The sequence below is a fragment of the Manis javanica genome, chromosome 6 (assembly GCF_040802235.1).
Source record: "Manis javanica isolate MJ-LG chromosome 6, MJ_LKY, whole genome shotgun sequence".
Taxonomy (NCBI): domain Eukaryota; kingdom Metazoa; phylum Chordata; class Mammalia; order Pholidota; family Manidae; genus Manis; species Manis javanica.
Window position 1 is genome coordinate 70,193,944 of NC_133161.1, and position 12,855 is coordinate 70,206,798.

Here is a 12,855-nt window from a genome sequence, read left to right on the forward strand (position 1 = left end):
CATCCCCCAGCACAAGTCCTCCAGAGAGTGCTGATGCTGGAAGCTCCTCCTCATATCGTATCTTAGTTCATTTTCTGGGTAGCCAAGCTAGGCCTTGATCTTCTGCAAAGAAACAAACAGACCCTTTGCCCACACTTTGACATGCCCTCTATACCACTGTGTAGAACTCATTGGAGGTCAGCACACAGGAACTGCATTTTTTTTTTTATTAAGAGAAAGGAATATTATCAGAAAAGAGTACCTCCATAGCTGATCATCTGACACCCTTTAAGTGATCAACATTAAGGATATTTAAAGCATGTGTTGATCATTAATTTACCAATAGTTTTATCGTATCAAGGAGTAATCACCCTTTTCTTTCTTTTTTCCTTTCTTTTTTTTTTTTAATCTTTAATCTAAACTTACATGAAGAATACTATGTTTACTATGCTCTCCCCTATATCAGGTCCCCCCTAACAACCACATTACGGTTACTGAACATCAGCTTAGCAAAATGTTGTAGAATCACTACTTGTCCTCTCTGTGTTGTGCAGCCCACCCTCCCCTTTCTCTCCCTCCCCAGCATGCTAATCTTAAAATCCCCCTTTTTCTCCCCCCCTCTTACCCCTCCCTGCCCACCCATCCTCCCCAGTTCCTTTCCCTTTGGTACCTGTTAGTCCATTTTAGGGTACTGTAATTCCGCTGCTGTTTTGTTCCTTTAGTTTTTCCTTTGTTCTTATACTCCTCAGATGAGTCAAATCATTTGATATTTCTCTTTCTCCGCTTGGCTTATTTCAACGAGCATAATACTCTCCAGCTCCATCCATGTTGCTGCAAATGGTTGGATTTTTCCACTTCTTATGGCTGAGTAGTATTCCATTGTGTATATGTACCACATTTTCTTTATCCATTCATCTACCGATGGACATTTAGATTGCTTCCAATTCTTGGCTAATGTAAATAGTGCTGAGATAAACATAGGGGTACATCTGTCTTTCTCAAACTTGATTGCTGCATTTTTAGGGTAAATTCCTAGGAGTGGAATTCCTGGGTCAAACGGTAGGTCTGTTTTGAGCATTTTGATGAACCTCCATACTGCTTTCCACAATGGTTGAACTAATTTACACTCCCACCAGCGGTATAGGAGGGTTCCCCTTTATCCACAGCCTCGCCAAAATTTTTTGTTGTTTGTATTTTGGATGGCAGCTATCCTTATTGGTGTGAGGTGATACCTCATTGTAGTTTTAATTTGCATTTCTCTGATAAATAGCGATGTGGAGTATCTTTGCATGTGTCTGTTGACCATCTGTATTTCTTTTTTAGAGAACTGTCTGTTCAGTTCCTCTGCCCATTTTTTAATTGGGTTATTTGTTTTTTGTTTGTTGAGGCATGTGAGCTCTTTATATATTCTGGACGTCAAGCCTTTAACGGATATGTCATTTTCAAATATATTCTCCCATACTGTAGGGTTCCTTTTTGTTCTATTGATGGTGTCCTTCGCTGTACAGGAGCTTTTCAGTTTAATGTAGTCCCACTTGTTCATTTTTGCTGTTGTTTTCCGTGCCCGGGGAGATATGTTCAAGAAGAGGTCACTCATGTTTATGTCTAAGAGGTTTTTGCCTATGTTTTTTTCCAAGAGTTTAATGGTTTCATGACTTACATTCAGGTCTTTGATCCACTTTGAGTTTACCTTTGTATATGGGGTTAGACAATGGTCCAGTTTCATTCTCCTACATGTAGCTGTCCAGTTTTGCCAGCACCATCTGTTGAAGAGACAGTCATTTCGCCACGATATGTCCATGGCTCCTTTATCAAATATTAATTAACCATATATATTTGGGTTAATTTCTGGAGACTCTAATCTGTTCCACTGGTCTGTGGCTCTGTTCTTGTGCCAGTACCAAATTGTCTTGATTACTATGGCTTTGTAGTAGAGCTTGAAGTTGGGGAGTGAGATCCCCCCTACTTTATTCTTCTTTTTCAGGATTGCTTTGGCTATTCGGGGTTTCCATATGAATTTTTGAAATATTTGTTCCAATACATTGAAGAATGTTGCTGGTAATTTGAGAGGGATTGCATCAAATCTGTATATTGCTTTTGTCAGGATGGCCATTTTGACGATATTAATTCTTCCTAGCCATGAGCATGGGATGAGTTTCCATTTGTTAGTGTCCCCTTTAATTTCTCTTAAGAGTGACATGTAGTTTTCAGAGTATAAGTCTTTCACTTCTTTGGTTAGGTTTATGCCTAGGTATTTTATTCTTTTTGATGCAATGGTGAATGGAATTGTTTTCCTGATTTCTCTTTCTATTGTTTCATTGTTAGTGTATAGGAAAGCTACAGATTTCTGTGTTTTAATTTTGTATCTGCAACTTTGTTGTATTCCGATATCAGTTCTAGTAGTTTTGGAGTGCAGTCTTTAGAGTTTTTTATGTACAGTATCATATCATCTGCAAATAGTGACAGTTTAACTTCTTCTTTACCAATCTGGATTCCTTGTATTTCTTTGTTTTGTCTGATTGCCGTGGCTATGACCTCCAGTACTACATTAAATAACAGTTGGGAGAGTGGGCATCCCTGTCTGATTCCCATTCTCAGAAGAAATGCTTTCAGCTTCTCGCTGTTCAGTATAATGCTGGCTGTGGGTTTATCATATATGGCCTTTATTATGTTGAGGTACTTGCCCTCTATTCCCATTTTGCTGAGAGTTTTTATCATGAAAGGATGTTGAATTTTGTCAAATGCTTTTTCAGGATCTATGGAGATGATCATGTGGTTTTTGTCTTTCTTTTTGTTGAGGTGATGGATGATGTTGATGGATTTTCGAATGTTGTGCCATCCTTGCATCCCTGGGATGAATCCCACTTGGTCATGGTGTATGATCCTTTTGATATGCTGTTGAATTCTGTTTGCTAATATTTTATTGAGTATTTTTGCATCTACATTCATCAGAGATATTGGTCTGTAATTTTCTTTTTTGGTGGGGTCTTTTTCTGGTTTTGGTATTAGCGTGATGTTGGCTTCATAGAATGAGTATTATGTCTTCTCTGTGTGTCTGATAAAATTCCGAGGTAAATCCGTCCAGCCCCGGGGTTTTGTTCTTGGGTAGTTTTTTGATTAACGTTTCAATTTCTTTGGTCATAACTGGTTTGTTTAACTTTTGTGTTTCTTCCTGGGTCAGTCTTGGGAGGTTGTATTTTTCTAGGAAGTTGTCCATTTCTTTTAGGTTTTCCAGCTTGTTGGCATATAGGTTTTCATAGTAGTCTTTAATAATTCTTTGTATTTCTGTGGAGTCTGTCGTGATTGTTCCATTCTCATTTCTGATTATGTTGATTTGTGTTGATTCTCTTTTTCTTTTATTAAGTTTGGCTAGAGGCTTCTCTATTTTCTTTATTTTCTCAAAGAACCAGCTTTTGGTTTCGTTGATTTTTGCTATTGTTTTATTCTTCTCAATTTTGTTTATTTCTTCTCTGATCTTTATTATGTCCCTCCTTCTGCTGACTTTAGGCCTCATTTGTTCTTCTTTTTCCAGTTTCGATAATTGTGATGTTAGACTATTCATTTGGGATTGTTCTTCCTTCTTCAGGTGTGCCTGGATCGCTATATACTTTCCTCTTAAGACTGTTTTCGCTGCATCCCACAGAAGTTGGGGCTTTGTGTTGTTGCTGTCATTTGTTTCTATATATTCCTTGATCTCTATTTTGATTTGTTCATTGATCCATTGGTTATTTAGAAGCATGCTGTTAAGCCTCCATGTGTTTATGAGCCTTATTGTTTTCTTTGTAGAATTTATTTCTAGTTTTATACCTTTCTGGTTTGAAAAACTGTTTGGTAGAATTTCAATATTTTGGAATTTACTGAGGCTCTTTTTGTGAGCTAGTATGTGGTCTATTCTGGAGAATGTTCCATGGGCACTTGAGAAGAATGTATATCCTCTTGCTTTTGGATGTAGAGTTCTATAGATGTCTATTAGGTCCATCTGTTCTACTGTGTTTTTCAGGGCCTCTGTGTCCTTACTCTCTGCCTGGTGGATCTATCCTTTGGGGTGAGTTGTGTGTTGAAGTCTCCTAAAATGAATGCATTGCAGTCTTTTTCCCTCTTTAGTTCTGTTAGTATTTGTTTCACATATGCTGGTGCTCCTGTGTTGGGTGCATATATATTTAGAATGGTTATATCCTCTTGTTGGACTGAGCCCTTTATCATTATGTAGTTTCCTCCTTTATCTCTTGTTACTTTCTTTGTTTCGAAGTCTATTTTGTCTGATATTAGTACTGCAACCCCTGCTTTCTTCTCACTGTTGTTTGCCTGAAATATGTTTTTCCATCCCTTGACTTTTAGTCTGTGCATGTCTTTGGGTTTGAGGTGAGGTTCTTGTAAGCAGCATATAGATGGGTCTTGCTTTTTTATTCATTCTACTACTCTGTGTCCTTTGATTGGTGCATAAAGTCCATTTACATTTAGGGTGACTATTGAGAGATATGTACTTATTGCCATTGCAGGCTTTAGATTCGTGGTTACCAAAGCTTCAAGGTTAGCTTCTTTAGTTTCTTACTGCATAACTTAGCTCGTTTATTGAGTTGTTATATACACTGTCTGGAGATTCTTTTCTTCTCTCCCTTCTTATTCCTCCTCCTCCATTTTTCACATGTTGTGTGTTTTGTTCTGTGGTCTTTTTAGAAGTGCTCCCATCTAGAGTAGTTCCTGTAAGATGCCCTGTAGAGGTGGTTTGTGGGAAGCAAATTCCCTCAGCTTTTGCTTGTCTCGGAATTGTCTAATCCTGCCATCATATTTAAATGATAGTCGTGCTGGATACAGTATCCTTGGTTCAAGGCCCTTCTGTTTCATTGCATTAAATATATCATGCCATTCTCTTCTGGCCTGTAGGGTTTCTGTCAAGAAGTCTGATGATAGCCTGATGGGTTTTCCTTTATAGGTGACCTTTTTCTCTCTAGCTGCCTTTAAAACTCTTTCCTTGTCCTTGATCCTTGCCATTTTAATTATTATGTGTCTTGGTGTTGTCCTCCTTGGATCCTTTCTGTTGGGGGTTCTGTGTATTTCCGTGGTCTGTTCGATTATTCCCTCCCACAGTTTGGGGAAGTTTTCAGCAATTATTTCTTCAAAGAGACTTTCTATCCCTTTTCCTCTCTCTTCTTCTTCTGGTACCCCTATAAAACGGATATTATTCCTTTTGGATTGGTCACATAGTTCTCTTAGTATTGTTTCATTCCTGGAGATCCTTTTATCTCTCTCTATGTCAGCTTCTATACCTTCCTGTTCTTTGGTTTCTATTCCTTCAATGGCCTCTTGCATCTTATCCATTTTGCTTATAAATCCTTCCAGGGTCTGTTTCACTTCTGTGTTCTCCTTCCTGACATCTGTGATCCCCCTCCAGACTTCATCCCATTGCTCTTGCATTTTTCTCTGCATCTCATCCCATTGCTCTTGCATTTTTCTCTGCATCTCCGTCAGCATGTTTATGATTTTTATTTTGAATTCTTTTTCAGGAAGACTGGTTAGGTCTGTCTTCTTCTCAGGTGTTATCTCTGTGATCTTTGTCTGCCTGTAGTTTTGCCTTTTCATGGTGATAGAGATAGTTTGCAGAACTGGTACGTGTGACAGCTGGAAGAGCTTTCCTTCTTGTAGGTTTGTGGTCTTCCTCTCCTGGGAGAATAGCGACCTCTAGTGGCTTGTGCTTGGCAGCTGTGCGCAGATAGGGCTTCTGCTTTCTGCCCAGTTGCTATGGAGTTTATCTCCGCTGTTGCTGTGGGCGTGGCCTGGCTCGGGCTGCTCCTCCAAAATGGCGGAGTCCCGTTGGAAAGGGAGCTGCCAGGAGGTATTTATTTCTGTAAGGGGCCTCTGTGCTCCCTGCTGCCCAGGGGGTTAGAGTGCCCAGAGATCCCCAGATTCCCTGCCTCTGGGCTACGTGTCCTGTCCTGCCCCTTTAAGACTTCCAAAAAGCACTCAACAAACCAAAGCAACAACAGCAACAATGAAAGGAAAAAAAATTAAATAATTGAAAAAAAAAAGAAAAAGCACGCAATTTTCTTTGTCCACAGGTGCCGGTCTCAGGCACCCGCTCACCGGTCTTGCTGCCCTGTTTCCCTAGTATTGTGGTCCCTGTCCCTTTAAGGCTTCCAAAAAGCACTCGCCAAAAAAAAAAAAAAGCCACTCGCGTTTCTTTGTTCTCTAGCATCAGCCTCAGACACCCGCTCACCAGTCCTGCCGCCCTGTTTCCCTAGTATCCAGGACCCCGCGCATGCACTGTCTCTGTGCCCTTGTCTGGAATCCTGGGGCTGGGTGTTCAGTAGTCCTGGGCTCCCTAGCCCTCCTTGCTGACTCCTCTCCACCCGCAGGGAGCCGGGGGGAGGGGCGCTCATGTCCCGCAGGGCTGGGGCTTGTATCTTACCCCCTTCGCAAGGCACTGGGTTCTCGCAGGTGTGGATGTGGTCTGGATGTTGTCCTGTGTCCTCTGGTCTCTATTTTAGGAACAGTTGTCTTTGTTATATTTTCATAGATAAATGTGGTTCTGGGAGGAGATTTCTGCTGCTCTACTCACGCCGCCATGTTCTTTCTTTTTTTTTTTTCTTGATAATTATTTTTTATTGAAGGGTAGTTGACACACAGTATTACATTACTTTCAGGTGTACAACACAGTGATTCAACATTTATATACATGATAATTCTAGGTACCAGATATCACCATACCAAGTTGTTACAATAATTTGATTATATTCCTTATGCTATACATTACATCCTGCTTACTTATTTATTTTACAATTGGAAGTGTGTACTTTTTTTTTTTTTTTTTTTTTGGTGAGGGCATCTCTCATATTTATTGATCAAATGGTTGTTAACAACAATAAAATTCTGTATAGGGGACTCAATGTATAATCACTAATCCACCCCAAGCCTAATTTTTGTCAGTCTCCTATCTTCTGAAGCATAATGAACAAGTTCTTACATGGAGAACACATTCTTACATAGTGAATAAGTTACATGGTGAACAGTACAAGGGCAGTCATCACAGAAACTTTCGGTTTTGATCATGTATTATGAACTATAAACAGTCAGATCAAATATGAATATTCGTTTGATTTTTATACTTGATTTATATGTGGATACCACATATCTCTCTTTATTATTATTTGTAATAAAATGCTGAAGTGGGAGGTAGATGAGAGATAAAGGTAGAAAACATAGTTTAGTGTTGTAAGAGAGCAGATGTAGATGATCAGGTGTGTGCCTGTAGACTATGTGTTAATCCAAGCTAGACAAGGGGAATAAAACATCCACAGATGCAGCACATTTCTCTCAGAACAGGGGGGAAGAGGTTCTAAGCCTCACCTCTGTTGATTCCCAATTCCTCACCTGGTGGCCCCCCTGCAACTGTGCCTGTCTTAGGTTGTTCCTCCCTTGAGGAATCTTACCCGTTTCTGGCTAACCAGTCATCATCTGGGGCCATACAGGGAAATGTAAAGTTGGTAAGTGAGAGAGAAGACTTATTGTTTGAAAAGTTTAGTTTTTTACTTCTTTGGATATTTATGCCTTGTGGCTTCTACGCCCAGCATTTGTCTTGAGGTATCTTTACCACTTGGAAGAATTGTGATACACGGTAAATTCGATATGAGGCACAAATTCTATTTAGGGGTTGTAATTAGGAAGGAAGAAGAAAAGCTATAGAAGTTCCTCTGTTCATTTTTTAATTGGATAATTTGTGTTTTGTTTGTTGAGGCATGTGAGCTCTTTATATATTTTGGACGTCAAGCCTTTATCGGATCTGTCATTTACAAATATATTCTCCCATACTGTAGGGTTCCTTTTTGTTCTATTGATGGTGTGTTTTGCTGTACAGAAGCTTTTCAGCTTAATAAAGTTCACCTTGTTCATTTTTACTGTTGTTTTCCTTGCCTGGGGAGATATATTCAAGAAGAGGTCACTCATGTTTATGTCTAAGAGATTTTTGCCTATGTTTTTTCTAAGAGTTTTATGGTTTCATGACTTACATTCAAGTCTTTGATCCATTTCGAATTTACTTTTGTGTATGGGGTTACACACTAATCCAGTTTCATTCTCTTACATTTAGCTGTCCAGTTTTGCCAGCACCATGTGTTTAAGAGACTGTCATTTCGCCATTGTATGTCCATGGCCCCTTTATCAAATATTAGTTGACCATATATGTTTGCATTAATGTTTGGAGTCTCTATTCTGGTCCACTGGTCTGTGGCTCTGTTCTTGTGCCAGTACCAAATTGTCTTGATTACTGTGGCTTTGTAGTAGAGCTTGAAGTTGGGGTGTGAGATCCCCCCCAGTTTATTCTTCCTTCTCAGGACTGCTTTAGCTATTCGGGGTCTTTGGTGTTCCCATATGAATTTTTGAACTATTTGTTTCAGTTCATTGAAGAATGCTGTTGGTAGTTTGAGAGGGATTGCATTGAATCTGTATATTGCTTTGGGCAGGACAGCCATTTTGATGATATTAATTCTTCCTAGCCAGAAGCACGGGATAAGTTTCCATTTGTTAGTGACCTCTTTAATTTCTTTTAAGAGTATCTTACAGTTTTCAGGTTATACGTCTTTCACTTCCTTGGTTACGTTTATTCCTAGGTATTTTATTCTTTTTCATGCTTTTGTGAATGGAATTGTCTTCCTGATTTCTCTTTCTATTAATTTATTATTAGTGTATAGGAAAGTCACAGATTTCTGTGTGTTAATTTTGTATCCTGCAACTCTGCTAAATTCCGATATTAGCTCTAGTAGTTTCGGAGTGGAGTCTTTAGGGTTTTTTATGTACAATATCATGTCATCTGCAAATAGTGACAGTTTAACTTCTTATTTACCAATCTGGATTCCTTGTATTTTGTTGATTTATCTGATTGCCATGGCTAGGACCTCCAGTACTATGTTGAATAACAGTGGGGAGAGTGGGAATCCCTGTCTTGTTCCCAATCGCAGAGGAAAAGCTTTCAGCTTATCGCTGTTCAGTATGATGTTGGCTGTGGGTTTATCATATATGGCCTTTATTATGTTGAGATACTTGCCCTCTATACCCATTTTGTTGTGAGTTTTTATCATGAATGGACATTGAATTTTGTCAAATGCTTTTTCAGCATCTATGGAGAAGATCATGTGGTTTTTGTCTTTCTTTTTGTTGATGTGGTGGATGGTGTTGATGGATTTTCGAATGTTGTGCCATCCTTGCATCACTGGGATGAATCCCACTTGGTCATGGTGTACGATCATTTTGATGTATTTTTGAATTCGGTTTGCTAATATTTTGTTGAGTATTTTTGCATCTATGTTCATCAGGGTTATTGGTCTGTAGTTTTCTTTTTTGGTGGGGTCTTTGCCTGGTTTTGGTATTAGGGTGATTGATGTTGGCTACATAGAATGAGTTTGGGAGTATTCCCTCCTCTTCTATTTTTTGGAAAACTTTAAGGAGAATGGGTATTATGTCTTCTCTGTATGTCTGATGAAATTCTGAGGTAAATCCATCTGATCCGGGGTTTCTTTCTTGGGTAGTTTTTTTATTACTGCTTCAATTCCTTTCCTGGTAATTGGTCTGTTTAGATTTTCTGTTTCTTTCTGGGTCAGTCTTGGAAGGTTGTATTTTTCTAGGAAGTTGTCCATTTCTCTGGTTTCCCAGCTTGTTAGCATATAGGTTTTCATAGTACTCTCTAATAATTCTTTGTATTTCTGTGGGGTCTGTCGTGATTTTTCCTTTCTCGTTTCTGATTCTGTTGATTTGTGTTGACTCTCTTTTCCTCTTAATAAGTCTGGATACAGGCTTATCTATTTTGTTTATTTTCTCGAGGAACCAGCTTTTGGTTTCATTGATTTTTGCTATTGTTTTATTCTTCTCAATTTTATTTATTTCTTCTCTGATCTTTATTATGTCCTTTCTTCTGCTGACCTTAGGCTTCATTTGTTCTTCTTTTTCCAATTTCGATAATTGTGACATCAGACCATTAATTTGGGATTGTTCTTCCTTCTTTAAATATGCCTGGATTGCTATATACTTTCCTCTTAAGACTGCTTTTGCTGTATCCCACAGTACTTGGGGCTTTGTGTTGTTGTTGTCGTTTGTTTCCATATATTGCTGGATCTCCATTTTGATTTGGTCATTGATTCATTGATTATTTAGGAGTGTGTTGTTAAGCCTCCATGTGTTTGTGAGCCTTTTTGCTTTCTTTGTACAGTTTATTTCTAGTTTTATGCCTTTGTGGTCTGAAAAGTTGGTTGGTAGGATTTCAATCTTTCGGAATTTACTGATGCTCTTTTTGTGGCCTAGTATGTGGTCTATTCTGGAGAATGTTCCATGTGCACTTGAGAAGAATGTGTATCCTGTTGCTTTTGGGTGTAGAGTTCTATAGATGTCTATTAGGTCCATCTGTTCTAGTGTGTTGTTCAGTGCCTCTGTGTCCTTACTTATTTTCTGTCTGGTGGATCTGTCCTTTGGAGTGAGTGGTGTGTTGCAATCTCCAGCATGAATGCATTGCATTCTATTTCCTCCTGTAGTTCTGTTAGTATTTGTTTCAGATATGCTGGTGCTCCTGTATTGGGTGCATATATATTTATAATGGTTGTATCCTCTTGTTGGACTGAGCCCTTTATCATTATGTAATGTCCTTCTTTATCTCTTGTTACTTTCTTTATTTTGAAGTCTGTTTTGTCTGATACTAGAATTGCAACACCTGCTTTTTTCTCTGTGTTGTTTGCATGAAATATCTTTTTCCATCCCTTGACTTTAAGTTTGTGCATGTCTTTGGGTTTGAGGTGAGTCTCTTGTAAGCAGCATATGGATGGATCTTGCTTTTTTATCCATTCTATTACTCTGTGTCTTTTGATTGGTGCATTCAGTCCACTTACATTCAGGGTCATTTTTAAAAGGTATGTACTTGTTGCCATTGCAGGCTTTAAGTTTGTGGTTACCAAAGGTTCAAGGTTAGCTTCTTTACTATCTTACTGTCTAACTTAACTCGCTTATTGAGTTATTATAAACACGGTCTGATGATTCTTTATTTCTCTCCCTTCTTATTCCTCCTCCACCCTTCTTCATATTTTGGGTGTTTTGTTCTGCCCTCTTTTTAGGAGTGCTCCCATCTAGAGCAGTCCCTGTAAGATGCCCTGTAGAGGTGGTTTGTGGGAGGCAAATTCCCTCAACTTTTGCTTCTCTGGGAATTGTTTAATCCCTCCTTCATATTTAAATGATAATCGTGCTGGATACAGTAGTCTTGGTTCAAGGCCCTTCTGCTTCATTGCATTAAGTATATCATGCCATTCTCTTCTTTCCTGTAGGGTTTCTGTTGAGAAGTCTGATGATAGCCTGATGGGTTTTCCTTTGTAGGTGACCTTTTTTTTCTCTCAGGCTGCCTTTAATACTTTGTCCTTGTCTTTGATCTTTGCCATTTTAATTACTATGTGTCTTGGTGTTGCCCTCCTTGGATCCCTTGTCATGGGAGTTCTGTGTCCCTCTGTGGTCTGAGAGGCCATTTCCTCCCCTAGTTTGGGGAAGTTTTCAACAATTATTTCTTCAAAGACACTTCCTATCCCTTTTTCTCTCTCTTCTTTAGGTACCCCTATACTGAAGATATTGTTCCATTTTGATTGGTCTCTCAGTTCTCTTAAAATTCTTTCATTCCTGGAGATCCTTTTATCTCTCTCTGCATCAGCTTCTCTGCATTCCTGTTTTCTGTCTTCTAGTCCATTAATGGTCTCTTGCATCTCATCCATTCTGTTTTGAAGTCCTTCCAGAGCTTGTTTTATTTCTGTATTCTCCCTCCTTAGTTCTTGCATATTTCTCTGCAAGTCCATCATCATAGTTATGACTTTTGTTTTGAATTCTTTTTCAGGAAGACTGGTTAAATCTATCTCCCCAGGTTCCTTCTCAGGGGAAGATGTAGCAGATGTCGAAGCTGTCTGGGTTAGTCTTGTCTGGATCAAATTTTTTTGCCTTTTCATGTTGATAGGTGCAGTGGAGTGCTGTTAATGCATCTATCAGCTGGGAGAGTCAAGCCTCTTTCCACTTGGCTCCTGGCCTTTCTTTACTGGGACAACTGCGACCCCTCGTGGCTTGTGTTGGGCAATTGTGTGTAGACTGAGTCTTTGTATCTTGCCCGGCAGGTATGGAAGAAGCTCCCTTGCTGAGGGCATGGCCAGCCTCAGGCTGCTGCTATGCTATCGCGGGGCCCTGGAGGGGTAGTGGACCAGGGGCTGTTTGGCTGTTTGCCTCCATGAGGGGTCTCAGAGCTGTTGTCCAGGGGGTTAGTGCGCCTGGAGTTCCCTGGAATTTCCACCTGCTGGACTGTGACCCGGGATGGTTCGGTCCAGCTGTGGGGGTCCCTGTCCCTTTAAGACTTTCAAAAAGCACTCACTTTTCTTTGTCACAGGGGCGCCGGCTTCGAGACATGCTCAAAGGTCTTACTGTCCTGTTTCCCTAGTATCCAGGACCCCACGCATACTCTGTGTGTGCGCTCTGGTGCGGATGGCTGGGGCTGAGTGTTTAGCAGTCCTGGGCTCCCTCTCCCTCTGGCTCCGACTCCTCTCCTCCCGCCGGGAGCTGGGATGAGGGGCGCTCGGGTCCCGTGGGGCTGCAGCTTGTATCTTACCCCTTTCACCAGGCACTGGGTTCTCACAGGTGTGGATGTAGTCTGGCTGTTGTCCTGGGTCTTCTGGTCTCTCTTTTAGGATTAGTTGTATTTGTTGTATTTTCAAAACTGTATGTTTTTGGGAGGAGATTCCCACTGTCCTACTCACGCCGCCATCTTGGCTCTGCCTCAACTGTGAATCGTTTTCAAGGTCATTACTTTTTTTTCAGTTGCTAGGACACTTAACATGAGATCTACCCTCTTAAAAAAATTTGAAATGCATAATTTTGACA

General features: G+C 40.0%; 1 protein-coding gene across 3 annotated transcripts in view; it reads right to left on the reverse strand.

Annotated features, from left to right (window-relative positions):
- Positions 1–12,855, reverse strand: part of VPS50 (VPS50 subunit of EARP/GARPII complex) — a 151,167-nt gene that overhangs the window by 44,265 nt on the left and 94,047 nt on the right. The gene's annotated exons all lie outside the window — the stretch shown is intronic.